At 43.6% G+C, this 27293-nt stretch overlaps 1 long non-coding RNA gene and 1 pseudogene across 1 annotated transcript; both read left to right on the top strand.

Annotated features, from left to right (window-relative positions):
• The first annotated feature begins 255 nt into the window (after positions 1–255).
• Positions 256–24190, top strand: LOC119356716 (annotated as a pseudogene).
• LOC119294263 lies at positions 11604–11879 on the top strand. The gene is made up of 2 exons (XR_005143396.1): positions 11604–11680; positions 11807–11879. It is a non-coding gene; the product is annotated as an uncharacterized LOC119294263 (long non-coding RNA).
• Positions 24191–27293: the final 3103 nt, after the last annotated feature.

The following is a 27293-nucleotide window of genomic DNA, read 5'->3' as shown; positions in this document are numbered from 1 at the left end:
ATCTCTTGAGTTATTACGCCTCTTGGTTGACTAGCTCCAGTCCTCGGTTCCTTGCCCCCAAATCACTACACTGCTACTCCTCTTGGCCAGCGACGACCGCCTCCTACCCATCCTGCCGCACCACCCCGTAGACCGTAGTCCACCACCGTCCGTGAATCCGGCGCAGAAACCCACCCAGTCCCGACCACTTCTTGAGTTACAACTCACCCGTTCAACTTCACCGGCGCACCACTGCACGAGGTAGATCGGATCAAGATGTCACTGTCAGTGAGCGTGACGATGGGGGTGATGCAGCCCCTTATCGGCAAGCTCGCCGCGCTGGCCGGCAGTGAGTACAGTAAGCTCAAAGGGGTGAAGAAGTAGGCGTCCTTCCTCCAGAAGGAGCTCAGCGCCATGAATGCCGCCCTCGAGAAGATGGAGTTCATGGACGAGCTCGACCCGGTCGCCAGGGACTGGAGGGACCACGTCAGAGAGATGTCCTACGACATGGAAAACTGCATCGACGACTTCGTGCGCCAGTTTGGAGATGGTAATGCAAAGTTAGGATTCATCAAGAAGACTGTTCGAAGCCTCAAGATGTTGGGACAGCGCCACCGTATCGCTGACCGGATGGAGGAGCTCAAGGTTCTTGCACTAGAGGCAAATGAACGACGCATCAGGTACGTTTCAATCTGTTTTCTAGAACAATTTTTCAGATTCCCTATGGCACATGTTATTTTGTTATTAAAGAGGTACAAAGAATTATAATAGCATAGATGACATCACAATTATGCTATATGTTGTAACCAATATGTATATTTTATTATCCAAAACACAAACGTTGAGAGCAACCCATTGTAAAACAAAGAAGTATGACTACCTCACTAAACATCTTCTAGGTACAAGATCGATGAATTCAATCCTAATTCTAGCCCTGTGGCTATTGATCCTCGGTTGTCGGCAATATACACGAAGGCTGCTGGTCTTGTGGGTACCGATGGTCCAAAGAAGGAGCTTGTTAATTTGTTGACAAGTACAGCAGAAAAGGAGCTCAAGGTGGTGTCAATTGTGGGATTTGGAGGACTAGGTAAAACTACACTTGCCAAACAGGTGTACGATGAGATCAGAGGGCAGTTTGACCATACAGCCTTTGTTTCCGTATCCCAAAAACCTAACATGACAGGGCTTCTCTATCGTATACAACTAAAACTTGGGATGAATTGGTCTTGTGTTTGTGAGGTGGAAGACATCACTGACGATCTTAGAAATTATCTCACACACAAGAGGTAATATTTACTTCAATAGTCACCGGTGTTTTTGCATGGGCAAGTTATGTTACCTTTGAATAATTGTTTGATTTGGCCAACATTCATTTAAATGCTTGTGGCTTGCACGGTTTGGGAGAATAACACATGGTTGTCCCCGTCATATAGTCTCTTTTGGCTACACAGTAGAGGCATACATTTTGGTTTCTGTTCATTCGATTTCAATGGAATCTTTGAAAATGCATTAATTTGCAGTGTTGCTACAGGCAAAGAGACACTACATTATTCATGTTGTTTGGCCCTATGCCTTTGACCTAGAATCGAAAATCAAAACTGGATTCTAAATATTAGGGGTGTTTCAATACCACAAAAATTGAAATCATAAATTCCAAGTCAAATTCCAGTGTGTTAAAATATGACTAAATTATTTACCATCAGCAAGCAATACATAGTGTTCGTTCATGTTAAATGGGATGTTAAAGTCTCAGAGAAAATTTCTTTATACATTCTTTTGCTTTAACTTTCATAATGGCTGAAAAAGTGACTCCATAATAAAACGCCCATTCCAAAGGCTGCAAAATATCTCCAGTTATGAAATGTTTACCATATGATGTGGCGATATGTAGGCATAGATTATGAAGTTTGCTTAGATGCTTATGTGTAAGGGTTTTCTAGTAATGTTTAAGCCCATAAAAAACCATACCTATCACACCAAATTTATAGGATTGTCATCGGACTTGTTGATGTTTCCAAACTGTGCGCTCGTGCGCCACAAGAGAGAGCCCCCTTGTTCCAGATGGTGATTGTACAAAAACAAAAAGAGGTTGTAGCTGTACTCTTCAAAAGATGCAAACAAGAAATTGTACTTCTTGAGCCGCAATTTTTTTATTTACCTTTTGCCTTTTCTGTACTGTGCATATTTTTACATAAGATTTTGCATATGGACAGGCTCTTACATGTAGATTGGTTGCTGAAGTCAAATATTGTTAAAGAACTAATTTAGCCTTTGGAGTACCAGGGATTAAATCCTTATATCCGAATAAAGTACTTACATTTACAACAACATATATATGTACTATGCTTGCACTCATGTCCGTGCAACATGCAACCAATTGCTGTATTGTAAGACGATCCATCATAATACAAGCTTCCTTACCTATTAATTTTGATTTTGTTGACTCTTAACACATCATGCAATCTTTTTGTGGCATGTAGTCTTGAAATGTTATATAAGCATGCTAGTTTAGCCCAAGGAATGGTAGATTTGCTTGAATCAACTTTGCCTTTTTTGGGGTTCATGTTTGATATCCAACTGTGCTTATATAACATGTGGAAACTTTTTGCAGGTACCTTATTATAGTCGATGACTTGTGGGACCAGTCAGCATGGAATACTATAAGCCGCGCCTTTCCAGTAAGTGCTAATGGGAGTAGAGTAATAATAACCACACGAGTAGAAAGTGTGGCTTTTGCGGCATGTTGCAGTCGCCCCGAGTTCATTTACAAAATGAAGCCCCTCAACAAGCAAGACTCAAAAAAATTGTTTTTTGGTAGAGTATATGGGTCTGAAGATGATCGTCAATTTGAAGAAATTACAGCTGAAATTCTGAAGAAGTGTGGGGGACTTCCACTTGCAATCATTACTATAGCTAGCCTATTAGCTAGTCGTCCTAAAAAGTTAAGGGATGAGTGGGAGCGCATCAGGAACTCTCTTGGAACCCAATTTTCGGTAAATCCTACATTGGAAGGAGTGAAGAATATATTAAACCTTAGCTACATCCATCTTCCCCTTCATCTCCGGGCATGCTTTCTGCACCTTGGTATATATCCTGAAGACCGTGCGATTGAGAGGGATGATTTGGTTCGACAATGGTCGGCTGAAGGACTTGTCAGAAAATTGCATGGGCAAGACTCCGAGGTTGTTGCTAAGAGCTATTTTAATGAGCTTATCAACAGGAGCTTGATTCAGCCTGGACGTATTGAGTATGGTGAGTTGCTATCGTGCAGAGTACATGATATGATGCTCGATTTGATCCTAACCAAGTGCGAAGAGCATAATTTTCTGAGTTGAGTGCCATTCTGAAGAAATAGCAAGAGACCATGACCGGAAGTACAAGGTCCATCGTATATCCATGAACTTCAGTAATGGTGGTGCAGCAGATGAGACATCATCAAGGACCATTCCTTCTAGCCTATCACAAGTTCGATCACTTGCACTTTTCGGGGAATCCAAGTACATGCCCACTCTTTTGCATTTTAAGCATCTCAGGGTGTTTCTCTTTGAAAGTTTGGTCAGCGAACCAATTGATCTTACTGCTATTAGCCAATTGGTGCAACTGAGGTATTTAAAGGTTTTATGTAAAGATAAAATCAAACTGCCTACAAAAATGGAAGGGCTTGTGCATTTGGAGACACTGGATTTAAATTGCAGCAGGGACTTACAAATCCCATCGGATATAGTTAACTTGCCCCGCTTATCCCACTTGGAAGTTCGGTACGGAGGCAAAGTGCCTAAAGGGATCAGGAAAATGAAATCATTGCACACTTTGGTGGGGTTACTTGGACCCGAGTTCGTTGGAAGATATTGAGGGACTTGGTGAGCTGACCAATCTGAGGCACTTGGTGCTCGATGTTCTTCTCCTAGACATTTGTGGGCCAGTAACACGTGCTGATTTTGTGAGCTTTATTGAGCTGTTGGAGGATGTTGAGGGACTTGGTGTGGTTACCGATCTAAGACGCGTGGGGCTCTCAGTGCCTTTTCTTAGTTTTCTAGAACCAATTGTGATAGCAACATGGGCTGCTTTGGCGCATTCTATTGAGATGTTGCATGACCTCAGATATCTCAGGATCATTAGCAATCCCAGTTATACGAGCGACATGTTGTGCTCAGTATCAGAACCTTTTCGTCATATCAAGGTACTTGAGCTGGGTTGTCTTAGGATGCCTAGAGTTCCCAAATGGATTTGTGGTCTCCAATGCCTCTGCCGGCTAGAGCTGAATGTTGACACGTGCACTGATGAGTTGCACGCTCTTGGAGAGCTGCCCTCTCTCGTCCACCTCAGTTTACAGATATGCAGTATCCCTGAAGACAGCGCTGTCACTTTCTCCGCCGGATCATTTCCGGTTCTGGAGTACTGTAAATTGGAACCAGAGTATGATGTTACTGCGTACCTGGCCTTTGGGGCAGGGGCTATGCCCAAACTAACTTGGTTTAGACTATACTTCAACAACTGGGGCGGCGCTACACCAGTTGGCTTGGAGCACCTGTTGAGCCTCAAGTATGTCAAAGTAATCATCCGCGGCCCCGAAGAAGTGGAGAATGAAGCAGAGTCTGCCTTCAGGAACTGTATGCAGCAGCATCCAAACCGTCCTGATTTTGACATCTACAGTATACCACGATAAAAACAGATGGTCGTATGGCATGACACCACTTCCTTTTTGTCGCCACTCGTTCGATCTAAGAGGCTAATTCGGCACAAGACCGGCCAGATTCGAGGCGGGAGGTTCCGGCATGTGGCGGGGCACGCGGTTGTGGTGCTGCAACCGCTGCAGCCATTCTTGTGCTTCCAGCGGACGGGATCGGAGGAGGCGTCTCACATCGCTACCGGCTGTTGTGGCGGGCGCTGCAGGAGGACGGCGAGGAAAAACCGTAAATAGGACGCTGGCAGCTGCAGCGGCGTGGACGAGGACGATGAGAGCGGTTTGGAACTGGCCAAGCTCCGCGGGGCCGTCACCGGGCTCGATGGCTCCTCAAGTTCCTCACCGGTACGTGTGGTGGCTCTAAAAGCTTCTTCAATCTTGCCTCAATTCGGAAGTATTTGTATCATGTGATCAACCAAAATGTGGCCTAAAGTTGCAGGCAAGCCGAGGTGGAGGGAAGTTCTATTCAGCGTAAGTCGTCACGACAGTTTGTCAGGTAATTGCTAGCAGCTCACCATTTTTTGCAGTTTCAGTCTTGTGTTTAAGTTCAGCAATAGTGGCACATTGGCTGTCAATTATGTTCGAGAATCGAGAACTAACAGATTAAATTGGTAATGCTTACTCAACTGTCTACAGAACTTTTTATTTTTCGAAACGGAACTGTCTACAGAACTTAATTGCGCAATCTTGTGCTGTAATCGAGAATCGAGAACTTAATGTAGTCTTGTCTATTGTGGTACTGCAGATTTTTGGGGCCAAAGGTTGAACAGTTTTGGTTTTTCTTTTTGCTGTTGTATATCATCACCTTTCTGCTACTCACAGTCTTAGACTACTATCCAATGATGAACTATAGCATAACTTCACCAGATTTTCCTCGGAAGTGGATGGGAGAAAGCGAAAAGCTGGCTGCAAACATGTTTGACATGGCTTGTAGAAATGTGCCCTTCGTCATCTACATCGAATTCTTTGTATGGCCAACATGGAGAAGGCGATGAAGATGAGTAGGTCAAGACTCGAGAGTCAAGACGGAGCTGCTCGTCTAGAACTCCAGTTGCACGTGACATCTTCAGATAACATTGTAGATGCATGTAAGTGTTTTCAAATTTGAAATGGAACAATAATATTTGTCCTTCAGATATGGCGTGCTGCTCTTTGTATGTCATCTGCACTTTTACTTGTGATTTGGTTATATGTTTTTGCACCTTTTTAGTTTTAACGTAGTAGTTAGTTTATGGTCGCGCATTTGAATCTGATGTTGATCTTTTCTGTATTTTGGTTGCAAAGTGAATGAGTGTGAAACAACCAAATTTGTTGGTGCGCGTGATCCGCATCTTCATTTTCACGTAAGCACCAGCCCTTCATAGTCTCATCATGGTCATCATCCTCCAACTAGCATGGTGTTTTGCATAATGATCTTGACGGAATCCTCAATTTACTAGACCTGTGTAATAAGCATGTACTTCCCCCGTTCCTAAATACTCCCTCTGTAAACTAATATAAGAGCGTTTAGCTCACTACTTTAGTATTCTAAACGCTTTTATATTAGTTTACGGAGGGAGTATAAGTCTTCTTAGAGATTTTAATATAGACTATATACAGATGTATGTAGACGTATTTTAGGGTGTAGTTTCCTCATTTTGCTCTGTATGCAGTTCGTATTGGATTCTTTGAAAATACTTATATTTAGGAACGGAGGAAGTACCATTGTGCTGCATGCAGAAGAGTGACAAATTATTAATGCATCTCCCAACATTTTGTTGTGGCCTACGTCGAAAGCCATGTACTTTTTTACGGTTTTGCATCGGACCGTACGCCACCTGTTGGATGTGGTAGCCAACGGAAAAATCGCCGGTCGCCTGAACCCCTAATGTAGTCTACCGCTTATTTCCTCTTTGTGTATGATTTATTTTTATCTACTGCGTTATGCTACAGTATTATATACTCTCACACACAGCCTTACACGGTGCAGGTTGACCCCGTGATCCAAGCGTCCTTGGGCACCAGTTGAGCGTCTTGTCCCTTCAAGAACGCCTTCCTCTGCTTTGCACTGTGGTTGCTCCCTCCTCTGCATTGCTTTGCTCTGTTTGTTTGAAGTTTTTTTTCGATCAAAGGGGAACCCCCCGGCTCCATTTTCATAAATGAAACCACACATGCATACAGGTTCTTCTGGCTTGACACCAGGTCCCAGAACAGAATCAAAGAAAGGCCACAAGAAGCCAACATAAATCAGTTCCTACTAACAGTCTACTGGACCAACAAAGACAAAACAGAACTAGGCAGCCATATTTTTCCATCAGCTCATTGGGACGAAAACCACATGGATCTCTTCCGCCATCTTTGGATTCTCCTTCACTTGTTCCAGGGTAGCATGCCCCCCATGTGCCTTTCCGAGGATGGTTTTGGACTAGGAGAGTTGTTCCGTGGCTTCATGGCATCTCAGTCTGGTTCCAGCTCCAGTGGTGACCTCAGTCTTCTCAACAGATGGTCTCTGAAATGTTTCACTGCCCCCTCCTGCAGCTCCTTGTGTGGTTTCACCCAGTCTCCTAGATATGTACTTATTTCCTGCCAGAGTTGTTTGACAGAGATCCATTTAGACCCATTAAACACAATGGAATTTCTAGTATTCCACAATCCCCAAAGGATCGCAGAAGAGACCACATTCAAATGAACAAGTTTCTTATTGCAAAGCCAGCACGCAGCCAGCTCAAGAAAAGAATGGAAAGTTCTACCAAAGATTATCTCGACCTCTTTCCACATTACTCTAGCCACCAAACAATCAAAAAACAGATGATGAACTGATTCTATCTCTTTACAATGAATGCATTCCAGAGGCTTTGGAATGCCTCTTTTCCTCAGATTATCACAAGTCATAATTTTATTTTGAGAAAAGAGCCAAAGAAACCCATGTGTCCTGGGTGGGATTTTTAGGTTCCACACAGCAGGGGTGTAAATAGGTTGCACCCCTCTAAAATTAATAACAACATATGAAGATTTAGAGGAATATATTCCTTTTGATTCATATTGCCAAATCAAACTGTCTTCCTGTTCAGTAAAAGTTATTGATCTAGCAATTGACTCTACATCAAACCATTGTTGCATCAACTCATCATCAAAATTTCTCCTGGGAGACTCTCCATCCCAGGTATCTGCTACGGTTTTGTTCTTATCATTAGCTATGCAGTATAAATCCCAGAATTGGGTGGCAAGTGGTGAATTACCAAACCAAATATCTTCCCAAAACTTAATTGATCTACCATTTCCAACATCCCATTTATATCCCAATTTGACTGCCTTCATAGCCCACATCACCCCTCTCCAGAATTGGGATGGATGAGGATCATTACAGCAGAGGATATTTGGTCTTTCGGTATTATATTTGGAGTCAATAAATCTCCTCCAAAGAGAACCTTCACTAAAAATATATCTTTTAATCCAAGACCCTATTAAGCACAGGTTTAAATCCTGCAGATTCGGTATTCCCATGCCTCCATACTCCTTTCTGATACACACAGACTGCCAATTAGCTAAGTGAATTTTATGGTTTCCTTCTTCATCCCCCCAAAGGCAATTAACTAGCTGGGTGTTGATCAAATTAATAGCCCATTTGGGGAATTTAAAAAAGGATAGCATATATATAGGTATGCTGGCTAGACAGGTTTTCACCAAAGTCACTCTACCTAACAGGGATAATAATTTACCCCTCCAACCAGCCATCCTAGACAGAAGAGCATCAACAAGGGGTTGTAAATCTTCCCTCCCAAATAATTGATAGGGAATTTCCCTTTGATGCAATTGAAAATATCTAGGAAAACTTGGATCTCTACTTCCTCCAAGTTAATGGGGACTAATTCACTCTTATGATAATTGATGGACATGCCAGAGATTAGCTCAAAACAAGTCAGGGCCCACTTGAGATCGATAGCAGCTCTATGGTCATCTAACATATAAAGCCTCCTATGGTACCCGCTAAACTGGGGCATTTGCCTCGCGAAATCAACCTCGTTCACTCGATCTGCCTTGCTGGAGATTTTTTACCGTGCTGGCAGAGATCCCACCGTTTGTTTTTTTCACGTAGTCCTTTCTTACTCATGTGAATGATGGGTGGGCCACCATCTCATGGGTCCGGCTTGGCAGTGTAAGTAGCGTGTGTGTCGCCTGTGCCTTGGGTGAAAGAAACAATATATGGCCGATCGTGGGTGTGGTGGGGCTGCCAGGCGAGTGGGCGGATTGACGCTGGTCTACCCTCACCCTCCTTCTATGCACCCAGCTGGGTCTCTTCCTCTTCAGGAGCGTTGGGCCCACTTGTTAGCCTCTTTGGGTGGGTGTGGCACGAGGTGAGAGCTTGCGAGGTTGCCTGGAACACGATTGGTGGTGTGGACGTCGGGTGGGATGCGAGCAGTAAAACCTAGCTACCAATCCGCTCACGTTCTCGAGCCCCACGCAACTCCACTTTCTCTTCGTTTCTCTTCTCCTCCGGGCCAGACCCACAGCAAGATCCCCTCCGTGTAGACCCCACGCGTCCGTTTCCCCCCTCCAGGTGCCGGTGGCGGCGCCGTCCGTGAGGGGGGGCACACCCCGGACATGCGTGCCGAGCGTTTGCAACCGCCACAACACTTCCAGACTTGTGAGAGGCCGCCTACGCAAGATTTGGCGGCATGCTAGCCCCCGGAGGCCGCCGGCCATAGCCGTAGACGCGCGAAGGGCAATCCGCGTAGAGGGAATTTTTTGGATACTTCTCCATCACCAAAAATTATGAAAAAATACCATCGTTCCTATAGCACATGTGCCCGCGTCGTGCAAAAAAAAACTCTTGATTTTATCGCGCTCCGAGTATTTAGTAATATTGACACCGCATCGTTACTGCAGAACGTCTACTATCGTGTCATCGCCGTCCGTGAGGGGGGGCCATGCCCCGGAGACGCGTCCCGCCTCTTCGGACATGCCACCACACCACCCCGCATGTATGAGGGCCCGGTGCGACGTTCCGGTGGCATTGCTACCCCCAGTGCCCCCGTCCCGCCTAACCCTATAGTGTTTGACCACGGGATCTAGCCCTTTGACTTTGCACGGACAGGCTTTGACCAGTGGACCTCCCCACCCGGTTGTGTTAGGTCAGCCCATAGGAACACTTTGGAGCAACATCCGGGCCAGACCCACAGCAAGATCCCCTTCGTGTAGACCCCACGCGTCCGTTTCCCCCCTCCAGGTGCCGGCGGCGGCGCCGTCCGTGAGGGGGGGCACACCCCGGACACGCGTGCCAGGCGTTTGCAACCGCCACAACACTTCCAGACTTGTGAGAGACCACCTACGCAAGATTTGGCGGCATGCTAGCCCCCGGAGGCCACCGGCCACAGCCGTAGACGCGCGAAGGGCAATCCGCGTAGAGGGAATTTTTCGGATACTTCTCCATCACCAAAAATTATGAAAAAATACCATCGTTCCTATAGCACATGTGCCCGCGTCGTGCAAAAAAACTCTTGATTTTATCGCGCTCCGAGTATTTAGTAATATTGACGCCGCATCGTTACCGCAGAACGTCTACTACCGTGTCATCGCCGTCCGTGAGGGGGGGCCACGCCCCGGAGACGCATCCCGCCTCTTCGGACATGCCACCACACCACCCCGCGTGTATGAGGGCCCGGTGCGACGCTCCGGTGGCATTGCTACCCCCCAGTGCCCCCGTCCCGCCTAACCCTGTAGCGTTTGACCACGGGATCTAGCCCTTTGACTTTGCACGGACGGGCTTTGACCAGTGGACCTCCCCACCCTGTTGTGTTAGGTCAGCCCATAGGAACACTTTGGAGCAACATCCGGGCCAGACCCACAGCAAGATCCCCTCCGTGTAGACCCCACGCGTCCGTTTCCCCCCTCCAGGTGCCGGCGGCGGCACCGTCCGTGAGGGGGGCACACCCCGGACACGCGTGCCGGGTGTTTGCAACCGCCACAACACTTCCAGACTTGTGAGAGGCCGCCTACGCAAGATTTGGCGGCATGCTAGCCCCCGGAGGCCGCCGGCCACAGCCGTAGACGCGCGAAGGGCAATCCGCGTAGAGGGAATTTTTCGGATACTTCTCCATCACCAAAAATTATAAAAAAATACCATCGTTCCTATAGCACATGTGCCCGCGTCGTGCAAAAAAACTCATGATTTTATCGCGCTCCGAGTATTTAGTAATATTGACGCCGCATCGTTACCGCGGAACGTCTACTACCGTGTCATCGCCGTCCGTGAGGGGGCGCCACGCCCCGGAGACGCGTCCCGCCTCTTCGAACATGCCACCACACCACCCCGCATGTATGAGGGCCCGGTGCGACGCTCCAGTGGCATTGCTACCCCCAGTGCCCCCGTCCCGCCTAACCCTGTAGCGTTTGACCACGGGATCTAGCCCTTTGAGTTTGCACGGACGGGCTTTGACCAGTGGACCTCCCCACCCGGTTGTGTTAGGTCAGCCCATAGGAACACTTTGGAGCAACATCCGGGCCAGACCCACAGCAAGATCCCCTCCATGTAGACCCCACACGTCCGTTTCCCCCCTCCAGGTGCCGGCCAGACCCACAGCAACATCTGGAACACTTTGGACCGGTTCATTTTTTGCTATTTCTCCCTCACTGCAGGATGTTTGTTGTTCATTCCTTTTACCTGCATTTATATCTGCCTATAGCCTATTTTTTATTTCTGCCCAGTTTGTTTTATATGCATGTATATGGACAAATTAATAGGGTATAATAGTGATTATTCTTTTTGTGTATGTTTTCTTTTGGATTGGTTCATTTTTGGCTATTTCTCCCTCACTGCAGGATATTTGTTGTTCATTCCTTTTACCTGCATTTATATCCGGCCAATGTGTAAATTAGCCAATCATTTTTTGGCATATACACTACATGATCTACCTATGTTTGTTTCGACTTGTGCCTGGCCATGCTGCTATACAATTACTCAATTTTTGTTATAGATTTTGCCTACTTGGCAAAGTGTAAAAAGACAATAGCTGCTCGGCAAAGTATAAAAAGGCAAAGGTATTATTTACAAAATTATTTGGAATGTATGTTAGGAATTATGTGCTCCTCCCTTTGCCTCGCATTTCCTCTGCCACACTTGTTTAAATTGCTAATATATTGACTTTCTAAAATGGATGTGTGCAGAGCTGAGAAAGAAGAGAAGAAGAGGAATCTAGCAGAGGAATGTGAATATTCTCTCTTGTGGAACACAATAAGGTTTGTTCCTGCCAGCAAGCAATACTGACCTCATGCTTCTACTTACTGTTGCCTTGGTTATATTCATCTATACAGGGAATTTCAACATTTCATGTACGTAAGCATTTCTTTTGTTACAAATTGTATGCGCTCGACAAGGTGCAAAAATGCAAAAAAGGTCATTCATATTGCTATTTTGAATGTAAGGGCTGGATCGTCTCTTGCAACAATTGTGAAAAATTTGAGCGATCCTTGGTCATGTATATGAATCTTGGCGGATAAAAGTAGATACAGCTGATGTACACATGACTTCGTGAGCGTATGTCGAGGTTCTTAGTGAGTGCTTCCTCAAAGATGCTTTCAGATCATTGATTGCTTTGTGCCCTATATATGCCCGCAAGGTGTATCTCCTTTTAGTTTACACCCTGAATAGGATACATGGTGTTCATTTCTGTTTGATTTATTTATTTTATTCTTGTGTAGTTTGGTTTTAGAAATGAAATCATGATGTGGTTAGTTTTGCATCTAGCACACTTGCCGCTGTTACACATAATTGTACTTCTGTTTTCTATTGTCGCTTTCCCAGTTTCTTAAGGCTAGGACATTTCTTAAGGATAGAATAGTATTGTTCTAGATTTTGTAGCTGAAAGATTAATGGAACTGTTTGTACTAAGTTTCATTTTTCTAGCATTTGTTCCATATGAGAGAGATAGCATATTTAATATTCTACTGAAATAATGATAATTGTGGAGTGTTCTAAAGAAAAGGCTAGCAGTCCTCTATTTGCATGTCTGCTGGTTTGATGCAAGACAAGAGACCTATGCATAATTACGTATCTTGCTTGCACTATCTACATTTCCTGTTTTGGTGCTAAACCCATAGGTTTCGTGGTTTTACTCCTAGAGCGGTAGATTCATTGATGATATGTTGATGCGGTCCACTTGGTGTTCTTGCTTGGCAGGAGAGAAAAAAAGCGTCTTTGAGACGCTTGATCGTTCATGACATGGTTGGATGAGAATGGAGAACTATAATGCAAATGGAGGACTGTCCATACAAATTTTGTTTTATTGGTCAGACTATTTGTTCATTTGGCTATCTTAATGCAGTCCCATGTGCATACTTTTTGCAGGCATCACTGAAGATTTGGGAGGCAGGGAGGGAATGCTCAAGTGGAAACAAAGTAAGGACCAAGCAGCTCAAGATTTAACTACTACCTTGCTAATAGCTTTGTGAGGTAATTAAGCTAGCTACACGCGTGTTTATTTCCTGCTATAACGAAGTCACTATTCTAATTTAGAAAATAGGAAAATGAAGTGTGATTTAACAGTCTAATAGCAAAATGTTGTTAGCATGAATAGAATGTGTGTTGGACGTACTAACTAACAACAGAGTCAAATTCTTCCCATGTAGCGGTTGTCAACGGAGACTTGACCAGTCCGGACTTGACGTACTTCCTGCTTTATTTCTTCTTTGATTTAGGGAACATACAAATGCATGAGGTATTAGTCATGTTCATGTTAATTGCTGTTACAACCATGGCGATGGAAGGCAATAGTGTAAAATTTGTTCCCCAAGGTGGTGTCGATCACTTTGTGCTTCTTTTCTTATTGGTGCGAAAACGATTCCTTTATGCTCCCGTGTTCTTTTTAGATTTGACTTGCCTCTTGGAGAGTAGCAGATTGCTGACATGGGGACTAGGGAGGATGCCCAAAGTTACAAGATTTTGATTCTTTATGTTGTTTTTTCAATTTGCTTTTCTATTGCTGCAGTATGGTCATAACCAGATTATGTAATGGCCACATAAAGTTATATGAATTTTATTCAATCCAAAGATATTCTTAGTTCGACAGTAGGGTTATAAACCTACGGCAAGTTATAGATAAAATGAAAGTGGTGTTTTGAAGACATACATGTGGTGTTCATGTTCCAATGGTACGGCTGTAGGCACAAGTGGTGCTTCAAATGTTTCTACCCTGCCTTCTCACATTGTTCTTTTGCCCTTTAAATTTGTGACATGCCGTCGTATGCTAAGGTGGAGAGGAGAATGTTAATTTTTGTGGGGATTACAAAGAATGGTAGACGTGGATATATAGTATATTCTTTTTCCTATTGTTCTTTTAACATATTTAGTTTTTAGTGCAAACATGGCCAGTAAATTCAATCTGCCAAAATCATGGTTCTTAAAACCATTTGATTACTACCAGAGACTTTTCATTTTGTGGACTTGCTGAACTATTCATTGTGTTGACATGGCCTATTTACACTACTCAGAAAACAAAAGGACCATCCGACTATATGTTTGAAACACCACCATAGAAAACACACAATTGATTTCATTGTCTGAACCTGAGTGCTTTTGTATATATGTACACCCTTTGTTCCTAAATATAAGACATTTTTGCAGTTTAAATTGAACTGTAAAAACATCTTATATTTAGAAACAGAGGTGGTATATCAGAAAGGAATGTGCAGAATTCTATATGACTGGTGTGAGATCTTTTCGGTAGTAATGCATTTTCTCTATCAGTGATTTATGTGAAGGGCCACTGCTATTTATTGCTTGTTTAGCGTTGCTTTATAAGATCGATGTAAATAAGCTATCATAAGCTGCCTTCATAACTTTGTTTTTATGTTGGTTCATGCAATTTACGTCTCTTGTATTTCTTTTCCAAAATATCTGCATGATGATACTTCAAATTTATGAATGGTTTTACCAACATGTTGCTAGGATTTAAAGGCATAAATGAATTATTTTTACATGCTGGCCACATGGAGTTCTTCGTAACTTATTGTTTGTCTGTTTTAGAATCAGACAATGCATGGTGTGGGTCGAGATGATGTCCAGTCGCCTCCCTCATCACCTAAACAACGCTACGGAGGGCTCAAAGGTTGAACCTGAATGTGCTTCTTCCTATCTCTGGTTCATCGGCCTCCCGAGACACTCTTGAGGTATGAAAGTAAAACCCCTTTCTTCGCCATATGTTGATTGCATTAATGATTCTGTTCTATTCACTTCCTGCCAGTGCAGTTTTGGTTACTTATTTGTTCATTTCATTCAACATACAAGTTTCTGTGGTACTCTTGGTGCATACACAGATTCAAACTCATGGATGCTGACCATGGTGAACTGCCAATCACTACTGAAGACGGAACTACTGCTGTCACAGCCCGCTTTATCAAGGGTGTTGACAAAAGGGCCACCAAGACTAGAGGCTGGAGCGACTTCTTCCGTCAGCCACACATGAACAAAGGAAGCATATGCTTTCGCCTTCAAATGCACTTCCAAGGGATTGCGCCTGATTGTTATAGATGCCTACCAAGACTTCTATGTTTATCATCCTTTTGGATCTTATGTAATCACCTGAGACCATCCCGTGCGTTTAACTACCGGTTATTTCCTGCTTAGACTGCTGTGTACTATGCTTTTCAAACAGCCATGATGACAGAAATATATGCTTTCGCATTGAAGTGCACCTCCAAAGGCCTCTGCATGATTAACTATCCAATCTAAGCAGATCACAAGAATCCTTTGCTACCTGACTTAGTATTACTGTAAGCACCTGCTGACACTTTCATTTTGGATCTTATGTAAAACATGTAGCATCAGCAACAATCTATATGTCATCAATCCGTACTTATTTCCATATGTTTTATTTTTTGTTTACATATTTTAATGCACACTCTTACAATACCTGACTTACATTCGGCCTTTGCGCCATTGGCGCAACGGGTCATCTAGTTATCTACAAAAAGCAGAGTGTCATCTGCATATTGTAGACATGTAACCCCCCTGGATGGAAGTTAGGACATAAGCCTCTGATCAGGCCTGCTTGTGAGCCTTTAATTATCATTTTAGCAAAAACATCCACCACAAGATTAAATAGCAAAGGTGAGAAAGCCCCCCCCCCCCGTCTCAAACCACTACTGGTAATGAAGAAGTCACTCTCCTCACCATTTACTTTGACTCCAATGGATCCCTGCTGAGTTATGCTCTTAACCCAGTTGATCCATTTCCTACCAAAACCTCTAAGTTCAAGAACTTCATATACAAAATCTAAATTAACTCTATCATAGGCTTTTTCATAGTCTATCTTTAAAATCATCCCTTTCCTACCAGAAGAGTGAGTAGTATGCAACACTTCATGTGCAGTAACCACACTCTCCAAAATGTATCTACCTCTAATGAAGGCAGATTGATTTTCAGAGATCAATTTACCAATAATCAAAGCTAACCTATTAGTCAGAACTTTGGTAAAAATCTTAAAGCAACAATTGAGTAAGCTAATTGGTCTAAATTTCCTCATATCTTTTGCTTCCTCTTCTTTAGGGATCAGGGTGATCATGGCAAAATTAAGTCTAAAAATGTCTAAGCCATGTTCATACCATGCCTCAAACATGGCCATCAGACCACCCTTAATTACATCCCAAAAATTCTGGAAGAACATAGAAGGTAACCCATCTGGGCCAGGGGCCCCATTTGAGTAAGAGTCAACCACAGCTTTTCTAACCTCTTCCTCGGTAAACCTGGCCTCTAACTTAATATTGTCCTCTACAGAAACTTTTTCAGCATCATTGAAAAAATCTTGTTTCAAAGCAATATTAGGCCTCTGTTCAGCTTTGAACAGGTTCCAATAAAAATCAAGAGCTATTTTCATCATTTTACTCTGTTCAGATGTGGGTCCCTCGGGTCCCTCTAACACAGAGATCATCTTCTTTCTCCTCCTTTGGTTAGCCACAGCTTGGAAGTAAGTTGTGTTTCTATATCCTACTAGGATATCCCTATCTCTAGATCTCTGTCTAGCACTAGTCTCTTGTTTGCTCCAAATTTCTCCAAGCTCAAAGAGAATCTCTTTCATTCTATTCCTATCTACGTCATTAAGGCCATCTGATTCTGCCTGAATATCTATTCTATCATACTCTGCCATGAGTGCTTTCTTATGGTTTCTAAGAAAAGACTCTAGGTTGGCACTCCAACCTTTAGCTAGCCTTCTAAAAGTCCTTACTTTACATTGCCAGACATCTACAGGATTAGAACTGGCACATTTAGTGTTCCAGGCTTTAACAATTATATCCCTAAAATCAGGCCTAGCTAGCCACCATTTCTCAAATTTAAAACTAGATTTCTTTGGGGGATCATTACATCCAGATTTCCATACAACAGGTGTATGATCACTTCCAATCCTACACAAACTGCACTCGCGGTTAGGCGTACCTGTGACATGCTGCTCTGTCCAGACGGGTGTGGTTCATTCATGTGCAGTCGATCGACCTCTCCCTCATAAGAGAATCAACTAGGCGCTGGTGATGATCGTTCCGAGTTGATCTGATGTCACCGCTGCCCACAATTTTCAAGCCACTGAACGGACAAGAATGTAGCTTGTTTCGGATAATTAACCGAAGAGTGGCATACAACATATGCTTTTGCTCTTGGTAAATCGAGTTTATTACATCGTTTGATTCGTAGAACGATCCAAGACTTGCACGTACTCCCTCCATTTTTATTTACTTCGCGCATAGCTTTGTCTTGCACCAATTTTTTTGAACTTTAACCTATAAAAAAACATTCACAATACCAAGTTAATACCATTAGAGTCATCATTCAATGTATTTTCATACCATAGATAGTTTTTATTGTAGCAGTTTAGATTGTTTTTGATAAACTTGGTCAAACTTTACAACAATTGACTTAGGTCAAAGATAACATGCGGAATAAATAAAAACATATTGAGTATATATGAGCAGAACCAGCACGCACGCACCTGCATATAGCACAAATAACACCGTAAAAATAGTAACATGGATTACTAATTATGCATGCATCGATCGTACATACATTATCGATTGAAAAATTAAATAATGTGACGGAGATAAGTAGCACAGGTGACGTCCGTCCTAATTAAACCCCTAAACGCTAGCTGATAATATTTTGTATGCATGTACATCGTTTTCCTCGACATAGATAACACACCCGTACAAAGATGTCCAAGACAGTCTGGCACTGTACAGATCGAACAAATCCACGCATTGTGCACTCCGATAGAGCGAGGAGAAAACAAGACGGTACCAGTGTGTTTGACTTGATCAGTCGTCGGTTTCGTCACCCCGAAATCACTATTACTACGCTAGCTACTAATTCTTGCCATTGCCCTCTTCCTTCGGCCGCAGATATCCGGCGCAGCCACCCACCCTGCCCCGAAAACCTCTCCAGTTACGCCTCACCCATTCGACTTAGCCGCCACACCACTCCAGCACAGCGTCGCTCCGAATCACTTGCAGCCCGTTCGACTTGCCACCGCTCGGGTCAAGATGCCAGTGAGCGCGACGATGGGGGTGATGAGGCCCCTGCTCGGCAAGCTCGCCGCCCTGGCAGGGGAAGAGTACAGCAAGCTGAAAGGGGTGAAGAAGCAAGCGTCCTTTCTGGAGAAGGAGCTCAGCGCCATGAACGCCGCCCTCGAGAAGATGGAGCTCATGGACGAGCTCGATCCGGTTTCTAGAGACTGGAGAGACCACGTCAGGGAGATGTCCTTCGACATGGAGAATTGCATAGATGACTTCATGCGCCAGTTTGGAGGTGGGCATGTCAAGGTAGGCTTCATCAAGAAGACTGCTCAACGTCTCAAGTGGTTGGGACAGCGCCACCGTATTGCTGATCGAATGGAGGAGCTTAAGGTTCTTGCACTAGAGGCAAATGACCGACGCATCAGGTACATTTCAATACGTTTATGAGAGTAATAGCAAAGGCTAGAGGCCCCACAGTATATATGTATATCTGTTATGTTACGTGTATGACATAGAGAATTATAAGTGCATAGAAGACAAATCAGTTATGTTATATGTTGTAATTAGCTTTTGTCATGCAAAAACAAAGCTGGAAGCAATTATCTAACACTGTTTTGAAGGACCTCAAGGTTCTTGCACTAGAGGCAAATGAATGACATACGTATCAGGTACATTTTCATATATATTTTTTGGACAACAATAGCCAATCACTACTAGGAAAAACCCTAGTAGTAGTAGCGCTGGGTTTAGGGCTAGCAGTAGCTCAGGGGCGCGCTACTGCTACAGCGCTACACCTAACTTTTAGCAGTAGCGTTAGTCCTAGCCCATGCTACTGCTACACCTGGATCCATCCAGCGCTACTGCTATCTAGCTGCAGCGCAAGTATGACACCCACGCTACTGCTAAGCCAGCACTGCTGTTACCCCATTACCTCACGCTACTGATAATATTCTATGTAATTTTTCTTCTGCGTATTTACGCTCTATTTATATAGGTTTTATATACAATAGCAGCATACACATACATTGAAACCATTCAAGTATCATCACCATCATCATCATCATCGAAGTGGTACAATATAGTCTCATCATATCATCATCATCATCCAACACATATTATGTCTCACCATCATCTCGAAATAGCGATAAAAGTGCAACTAGATGGTCATCACATACACATGTTTCATCATTTATCAAAACTATGATATACAAGAAAAGAGCTATCACGATAAGCAAGAGCAGGACTATGTACTAGTTCTTGAGGCGCCGATTCTGGTTCCTCCTCTCGTGCTAGCGTGAACCTCAAGTAACTAGCTTCGGCTTCCCTTCTGCTTTCGAATCCTTTCTGGTTGCCGCCCGGGAAGCGGTACACTTGGACCTGACACTCCGTCCACTCGTCGTACACTCCTGGATTCCTCCCTATGTAGATGGCATAGCACTTCTTCGCCATCGATGATCTATGTACCTATTAGAGATACATCGTCATCAAGCGAATTCAACAATAATAGGCAACATAATATACTTGAGCAACACGAAGAGAAAAGAGTTAGAAATTGGATGCAACATATAGTAAACATAATCTACGCAGGTTCATCGTACCCAAACTAATTAACTAGCGCTACGCAAGTTGAGCATGACCATTTACATCACAAAGTTTCATCAATTACAGAAAGTACAAATTCAACGGACACATCATCATCAGCATCGGCAATCACGGGAAGTTCCATCCATCCAGATCCGGGGGCAAGATATATATGGAATAAGGGAGAGAATGTAAGGAAGGGGCATTAATGGAGATGGTGGAGGGGCATTAAAGGAGAGAGAGGGAGGAGGGGGAGAATTGAAGGAAGCAGGAAGAAAGAAAGTGGAGGAGGAAGGAGAAGGAAGGGGGAGGGAGAGGGAGGAGGAAAGGTGGTAGATATTTAGGCTGGTGCACCTTAGCAGTAGTGGGGGGTAGACAGCCCGTGCTTCTGCTAATCAAATTGCATGTAGCAATGGTCAGGCACCCGCGCTGCTACTAAGTGAGGCCCACCAGCTGGCCCCGTGTACGGTTAGTGGCAGCACGGGGTATATGACCCGTGCTACAGCTAGAAAATTAGTTGTAGTGCGAGCTATATAGCCAACGCTTCTACCACGGCTCGACCCGGGGGTACCATGGGCCCACTTAGCAGCAGTGATGGTTCAGCTGACCCGCGCTGGTACTACCATGTTTCTGTAGCATGCGGTTGCACCCATCGCTACTACTACTTAACAGCAGCGTGTGTCACTTGCCCATCGCTACCGCTAGGTATCTACCTATAAGGTATTTCCTAGTACTGAATGCCCGAGACCCACATTAATTTTTGTTGTTAAAGGAGTTTAACATATTATGTGTGCCACAAAGAGAAGTGTAAGAGCATAAAGGACATAAAATTATATGTAGCTTTCTTTGTTTCTATTATCAAAAGAGAAAAGTTGGACGCAATTGATTGTTTTCCGTCTAATATTGTTTCTAAAAGATAGAAGTGTGAATCCCTCCCTGAATATTCTCTTGTAGGTACAGCTTTGATGAATGCAATCCTAATTCTAGCCTTGTGTCTATTGATCCTCGGATGTCGGCCATATACGTGGAAACAACTGGCCTTGTGGGGAATGATGGTCCAAGGGAGAAGCTTGTCAATTTGTTGACAGATACCGAGGAGAATCTCAAGGTGGTGTCTATATTGGGATTTGGGGGACTGGGTAAAACTACACTTGCAAAAGAGGTGTATAATCAAATCTGGGGGAAATTTGACTGTAAAGCCTTTGTTCCCGTATCACAAAAGCCTAATATGGTAGGGCTTCTCAATCGACTACAACTAAAACTTGGGATGGAGGGGTCTTCTCAGTCTTGTGTGGTGGATGACATCATTGACGACCTCAGAGACTATCTCATAGAGAACAGGAAGAGGTAATTTTTACTTCAATCATCACCCTGGCTTTTGAATGGGCAAATTATGTTAAATTTGAATAATTGTTTGATTTGATCAATGTTCATTTATATGCTTAAGGCTTGCGTAATTTGGTTAAAATGATACGCCCAAAACTCAAAAATCTAAACTGAATTCTATACATTAGGCGTGGTTAACTACCACAAGAATTGAAATCGTAGATCCTTAGTCCAATTGCAACTATAAATATGGCTACACCAATTCTTTAGTATCAACAAACTATAAATAGAATTTTTGTCTCACATATATAGTTTCTTTACATTATTTTTGTGTCACAACTTGCATTCCTAAAACAAAGTGACTCCGCGATAGTACATGCACATTCCATGTCCTTTATTGAAAATGTCACTGGTTATGTTGTCCCTACTAAACCACTTTCAAAGGTTCCAAATGGTGTTTTCACCACATGTTAAAAAGTGCCTTATATACCTTTATGTTTCGTGTTTTTGGTAATGTTTGAGCCCATAACAAACCTTACCTATTACGGTGAAATCGTAGGTCAATAAAGAACTAATTTAGCCTTAGGAATACAGGGACTAGATTCTTTCCAAATAAAATACATATTGTTAGCATAAATTTGTACTATGCTTACACTCATATCGGTGCAACAGATTGCTACTATGAGAAGAGGACTCTTCATAATGCAAGCTTCCATGTTTGTTTGGTTTTTTAATACTATGTTTAGTAACCAAAGTATCAAGTTAATTATTCTCATCGCCCAAAAGTAAAAAAAGGAGGTACGAGGGATCATTTGAACATGGTAGGAGGTGATATGAAGTCAAAATGGTGCCTCTTACCATGTTAAAATGATCCCTCTTACCTCCTACCTCCCATGTGAAAAAGAGGAGGTTGATACCATGAAGAGAGGGATCATTTTAGCTAACAAATACAATATATTATTTGATTGCTAAGCATTTGTAATCTAAATTAAATTAGATTATTTTTGTTTTTTAACACAACATGCAATCATTTGATGTCATTTACTCTTGAAATAGTACGTGAGCCTACTAATTCATCCCAACAAATAGCGTATTTGCTCGAATCCAGTTTGCATACTTTTGTTGTTCTAGTTTGATAGAATCCTTTGAAGCTTTCATATGCAGTAAATATCATATCCAGTTGTATGTACATAACATGTGGATAGTATTTATAGGTACCTTGTTGTAATTGATGACTTGTGGGACCAGTCAAAATGGTATACAATCAGTCGTGCCTTTCCTGAAAATGCTAATGGGAGTAGAGTAATAGTAACCACACGGGTAGAAGATGTGGCTTGTGGAGCATGTTACAGTCGCCCTGAATGCATTTATAGAATGAAGCCCCTCGATGAGAAAGACTCAAAAAAGTTGTTTTTCCGTAGAGTATATGGGTCCGAAGATGATCATCCGTCCCAATTTGAAGAAATCTCGACTGAAATTTTGAAGAAGTGTGGTGGACTCCCACTTGCAATCATTACTATAGCTAGCTTATTAGCTTGTCGTCCGGAAAGGTTAAGGGATGAGTGGGAGATAATTAGGAACTCTCTTGGAACCCAGTTTGCGGTAAATCCCACATTGGAAGGGATGCGGAGTATATTAAACCTTAGCTACATTCATCTTCCTGTTCATCTTCGGGCATGTTTTATGCACCTTGGTATATATCCAGAAGACAGCGAGATTGAGAGGGATGATTTGGTTCGGCAATGGTTAGCTGAAAGATTTGTTAGTAATTTGCATGGGCAAGACATGGAAGTTGTTGCAAAGAGCTATTTCAATGAGCTTGTCAACAGAAGCTTGATTCAGCCTCAATATACTGACTATGGGGAGTTGTTATCGTGCAGAGTACATGATATGATGCTCGATTTGATCCAAAGCAAGTGTGGAGAGCATAATTTTGTCAGATTTGTATGCAATTCTGAAGACATGACAAAAGAGCATGGTTGGAAGTACAAAGTCCGTCGTATATCCATGAATTTAAGTGCTGGTGATGCAAGAGATGAGACAACATCCGGGACCATCCCTTTTAGCATGTCACAAGTTCGATCACTTGCACACTTTGGAGGATCCAAATACATGCCCCATCTTTTGCATTTCAAGTATCTGAGGGTGATTAGAATCTCGGGCGAACTATTCGATACTACTGTCGATCTCACTGCTATTAGCCAATTGTGCCTACTGAGATATTTAAAGGTTTCTGTCAAACGATACATAAGCCTCCCTACTGAAATGCAAGGGCTTGTGCATTTGGAGACACTGGATTTGGATTGCAAATTGCGAAAACTCCCATCAGATATAGTTCACTTACACTGTTTATCCCACTTGATAGTTCCATACAAGACAGAGCTGCCTAAAGGGGTTAGGAACATGAAATCACTTTGCACTCTGGATGGCTTTGAACTACGGCATCGACAGTTGGATGATATCGAGGGACTCGCTGAGCTGACCAATCTGAGGCGCCTGAGGCTCTTTGGTGTCTCGAGCATAAGGGAAGAAGAGGTTGTTGCTTTGGCATCCTCCATTGGGATGTTGCATGACCTCACATATCTCCAGATCGATGGTAGTTTCTTTGATACGAGCAACCTGCTGGGCTCTTTATCAGATCCTTCTCATCATATCAAGGTACTTATAATTAATGAGTGGAGAATGCCTAGAGTTCCTAAATGGATTTGTGGTCTCCAATGCCTCTCCTGGCTAGATTTGAAAGTTGGCACGTGCACTGACGAGTTTCACGCTCTTGGGGAGTTACCTTCTCTCGTCCAGCTCAGTTTATGGTTGGACATTATCCCTGAAGACAGCGTCGTCATTTTCTCTGCAGGATCCTTTCCAGTTCTGCAACACTGTGAATGTAATTCAGAGTATGATGTTACCGCCTACTTGGTCTTTGCCGCAGGGGCTATGCCCAAACTTCGAATCCTCAGACTACAATTTGACGATGGTCACTGGGGCGGCGCTGCGCCAGTTGGCTTGGAGCACCTGCTGAGCCTCGAGCGTATCCATGCAAGTGTCAGGTCCCCCTCCGAATATCTCAAACAAATAATCTCTGCGTTCTGGAGCGCTATAAAGCTGAACCCAAACCGTCCTTCGCTTAGAGGAGGTATAATAGAATGATGTAGGCAGGCTGTAGGGTTTTAAATATTATATTTTTAATGAGTTGAAGCAGAGAGAAGAAAAGCTGATGTACCATTTATTGTTATCCCTGTTCTCCGAATCTTTTTTTCTAATTTATCGAGTATTGTTGCCGTGTACTTCACCTCATTCCGTGCGCTGTCATATTGTTTGAATTTTAAAAGAAAACATTTTCTTTTTCTAATAACCAGCATGGTATTCTGCAGCACAACCTGACAGCCATCTTCAGTTTTTGACCCTGTGTAAGCATGTAGCATTAGGGCATCAGCAAGGTTGACCCTCGAACCGCCTGAATACGTGCGGGCCGTGTGGTCCGGACATGTTATGCCATGCAGTACGGGTTTGTATCAATCCGCCGAACGGTCCGGTCGTGGTTTTTTTTCATAAACCGGAGACAAACTGGGGAGGCTTTGCGGGCGCTCAGACCACTATCACGTCCGCTCCTGACCTGCCAAAATCCCTCCTCCCTCACCCACGTGTATTTTGTCCGACGCCAGCTGCTCGCATTCATGCTGCTGTAGAATGGCTGTCGCGCATTGACTCTGGCCTAGAGTGGGCACGACCTCTCACTGGCGCCGACATTGAAGCGGCGTGCCGGCCGAGAGCGCCGCCTGCACACACCCGACTGAACAAGCCTCCTCGCCGCATTCAAATGGCTATAGATTGTCCGCCTTCCTCCACTAAACCAGCACGTGTGCCGAGAAATCTACTCCAGCCACACATATGTTTGCGAGCCACCCGTCATTAAACAGAACACTGGTTGGCTCCTCGTGAGCGCCCGCTATTTAAACGATGCCAGACGCCGGGTAAGTATCGCAACACACTCCGCTCCCATCTCCTCCTTGCATCATTTTCTTTATAATCTCCATGCAACACGCCAAGCGTAAAGAGTGTACTAGGGGATGAGAATACTGATTATTTTCACCTTTGTGCAACAATGCGTATGAGCAAAAATCAAATCCACTCGTTAACTGTCCAGGGTACGCAGGTCTCGTCTCACTCTGGCAAACAACAAATCCTTAGAGGTTATTTCAAAAATATCATAGGCAAAGCCATTCCTTGCGACCTTCCTATTAACATTGACGAGTTACTGTCGGAATCCCGTCTGACGCCCTCGCAGGTTAACGCTCTTGTAATTCCGTTTTCCTTGGAGGAGATCACAAGATCCTTGTTTGCCATGAACAACAACACGAGTCAAGGCCAATCCTGAGATTTTGGGGGCCTGGGGCGAAACTTAAACTTGGGCCCTTAATATAGACTTCATAATAATAAATGAATATACATATGTATATATATATAATTATTATTATGGATAAGGGATAAGGGGCGGATGTAGCCAAGTGGATCAAGGCAGTGGATTGTGAATCCACCATGCGCGGGTTCAATTCCCGTCGTTCGCCCATTGAATTAATCCTATGTATGCATATCAAATAATTTATAAATATTACCTTAAAATTTTCTTCTGACATTCCTTGAAGTAAAGTGACTTCTGATGGGGTTGATGTTAATCTCATCCAGTAATTTCTTCTCGATGGATAATGTTTCCAAACTATTTAAACTCTCTTGACTATCACAGGCACAGTAAATGCGATAAGCAATTGAGATATTAACTTCTCTAACATGCTCGGCAATCTCCATAGCAGACATTACACGATCTGGCAAAGTGAATATCAGAATCTTCAGTTCGGAAATAAGATCATATATATACCTCAACATGAGATGAACCATCAAGAGAGAAAGTTCCAGGAATTTTGTGCAACACCCTTCTATAGTTCATAATCACTTAATGACTCAAGGGTGCCCGGGCTCAATAAAAATTCAAATATATCTTTAAATATCGTGACTTTTGTGATTATACCAATTTATCCACAACCTTTTTTCTTTTCCTTTTATTCCTACCCGATGCATAGACGAAATGAAAACACACACTGCTGGGGAAAAAATATCACATCAATTGTTGAACAGTACCTGCTATGCATCAAGGAACGACAATATGATATACCTGATGATCGAATCGGTTACGAGCGTCAGTGCATGCCCATACACAAACTACAGATGCGGTTGGAGGGGCTCGAATCAATGGAATCAGCGGCGATCTGGATTAGCGTGTACCTATACAGAATTACATATGGGGCCTCCGGAAATTGAAAACAACGGTGAATTAGGAAGGAAATTAGCAGGAGTCAGGAGGGAGGAGGCGGCGGTGCCATTACGGACGTAAGGCGTCAGCGGCCTAGGGCTGGAATAGCTGCGCCTGCCCGCCTCTATCTGCTGCGATCTCTCATTTTTTTCACGTGAAGGACTCGTTCGGTCGTGAAACAAATCGATTGATGGGCTGCTGCTTGCGCTTGCGCATCTGCTGCTGAGCTGCGTCTGCGTGAAAGCCCAGGGCCCAGCCCATAGGCTACCTAGTTGCTGCATACCTCGGTGGGGGCCCCTGGTTTTGGGGGGCCCGGGGCGGCCGCCCCCCGTGGCCCTCCCCAGGGCCGGCCCTGACACGAGTCCACGGCCGGATGGCTTTGGTCCCGCTTTCTTCAAATCGAATTGGGAACTTGTTAAGAATGATCTTAGTCAGCTCATGTCCAACTACCCTCAAAAAAAAAAACCTCATGTCCAACTTCTTCACATCCACAGCTGAGTTGAAGCAAATCAACAAATCTTACATTGTTCTCCCACTACTGCAATTTTTATTTTTGCGGAGTGCCAGTGTCTTTGCCGAGCGCTTTTTGTCGGGTACTCGAAAATATGTCTTTGCCGAGTGTCATCGGAAAAAACAAAACAATACAAGGCAACAAAGAGAAACTCGATAAACAGATGCTTTACCGAGTGTTGTGGACAAGACACTGGGCAAAACAGTGAAACTCAGCAAAAATGTACTTTGCAGAGCGCTACACTCGGCAAAAGTTGTATGCAATGTGCTGCACAGTTTTGCCTGTCGAGGTTGCATCCGACCTCGGATGAAGATGGTCCAAAAATCAATGTTTTCCATTTATATGAGACAAATAATGTTCTGTTGAGAACTTTTCATTTTAGGTCATATTAATGTACTTTGCCGACGCAGACGGTGAGACCGGAAAAGAATCCG

Source organism: Triticum dicoccoides, chromosome 1A, assembly GCF_002162155.2.
Source record: "Triticum dicoccoides isolate Atlit2015 ecotype Zavitan chromosome 1A, WEW_v2.0, whole genome shotgun sequence".
NCBI classification, from domain to species: Eukaryota; Viridiplantae; Streptophyta; class Magnoliopsida; order Poales; family Poaceae; genus Triticum; species Triticum dicoccoides.
Note: the sequence above shows the minus strand (reverse complement) of the source record. Positions and strands in the feature narration are given on the sequence as shown.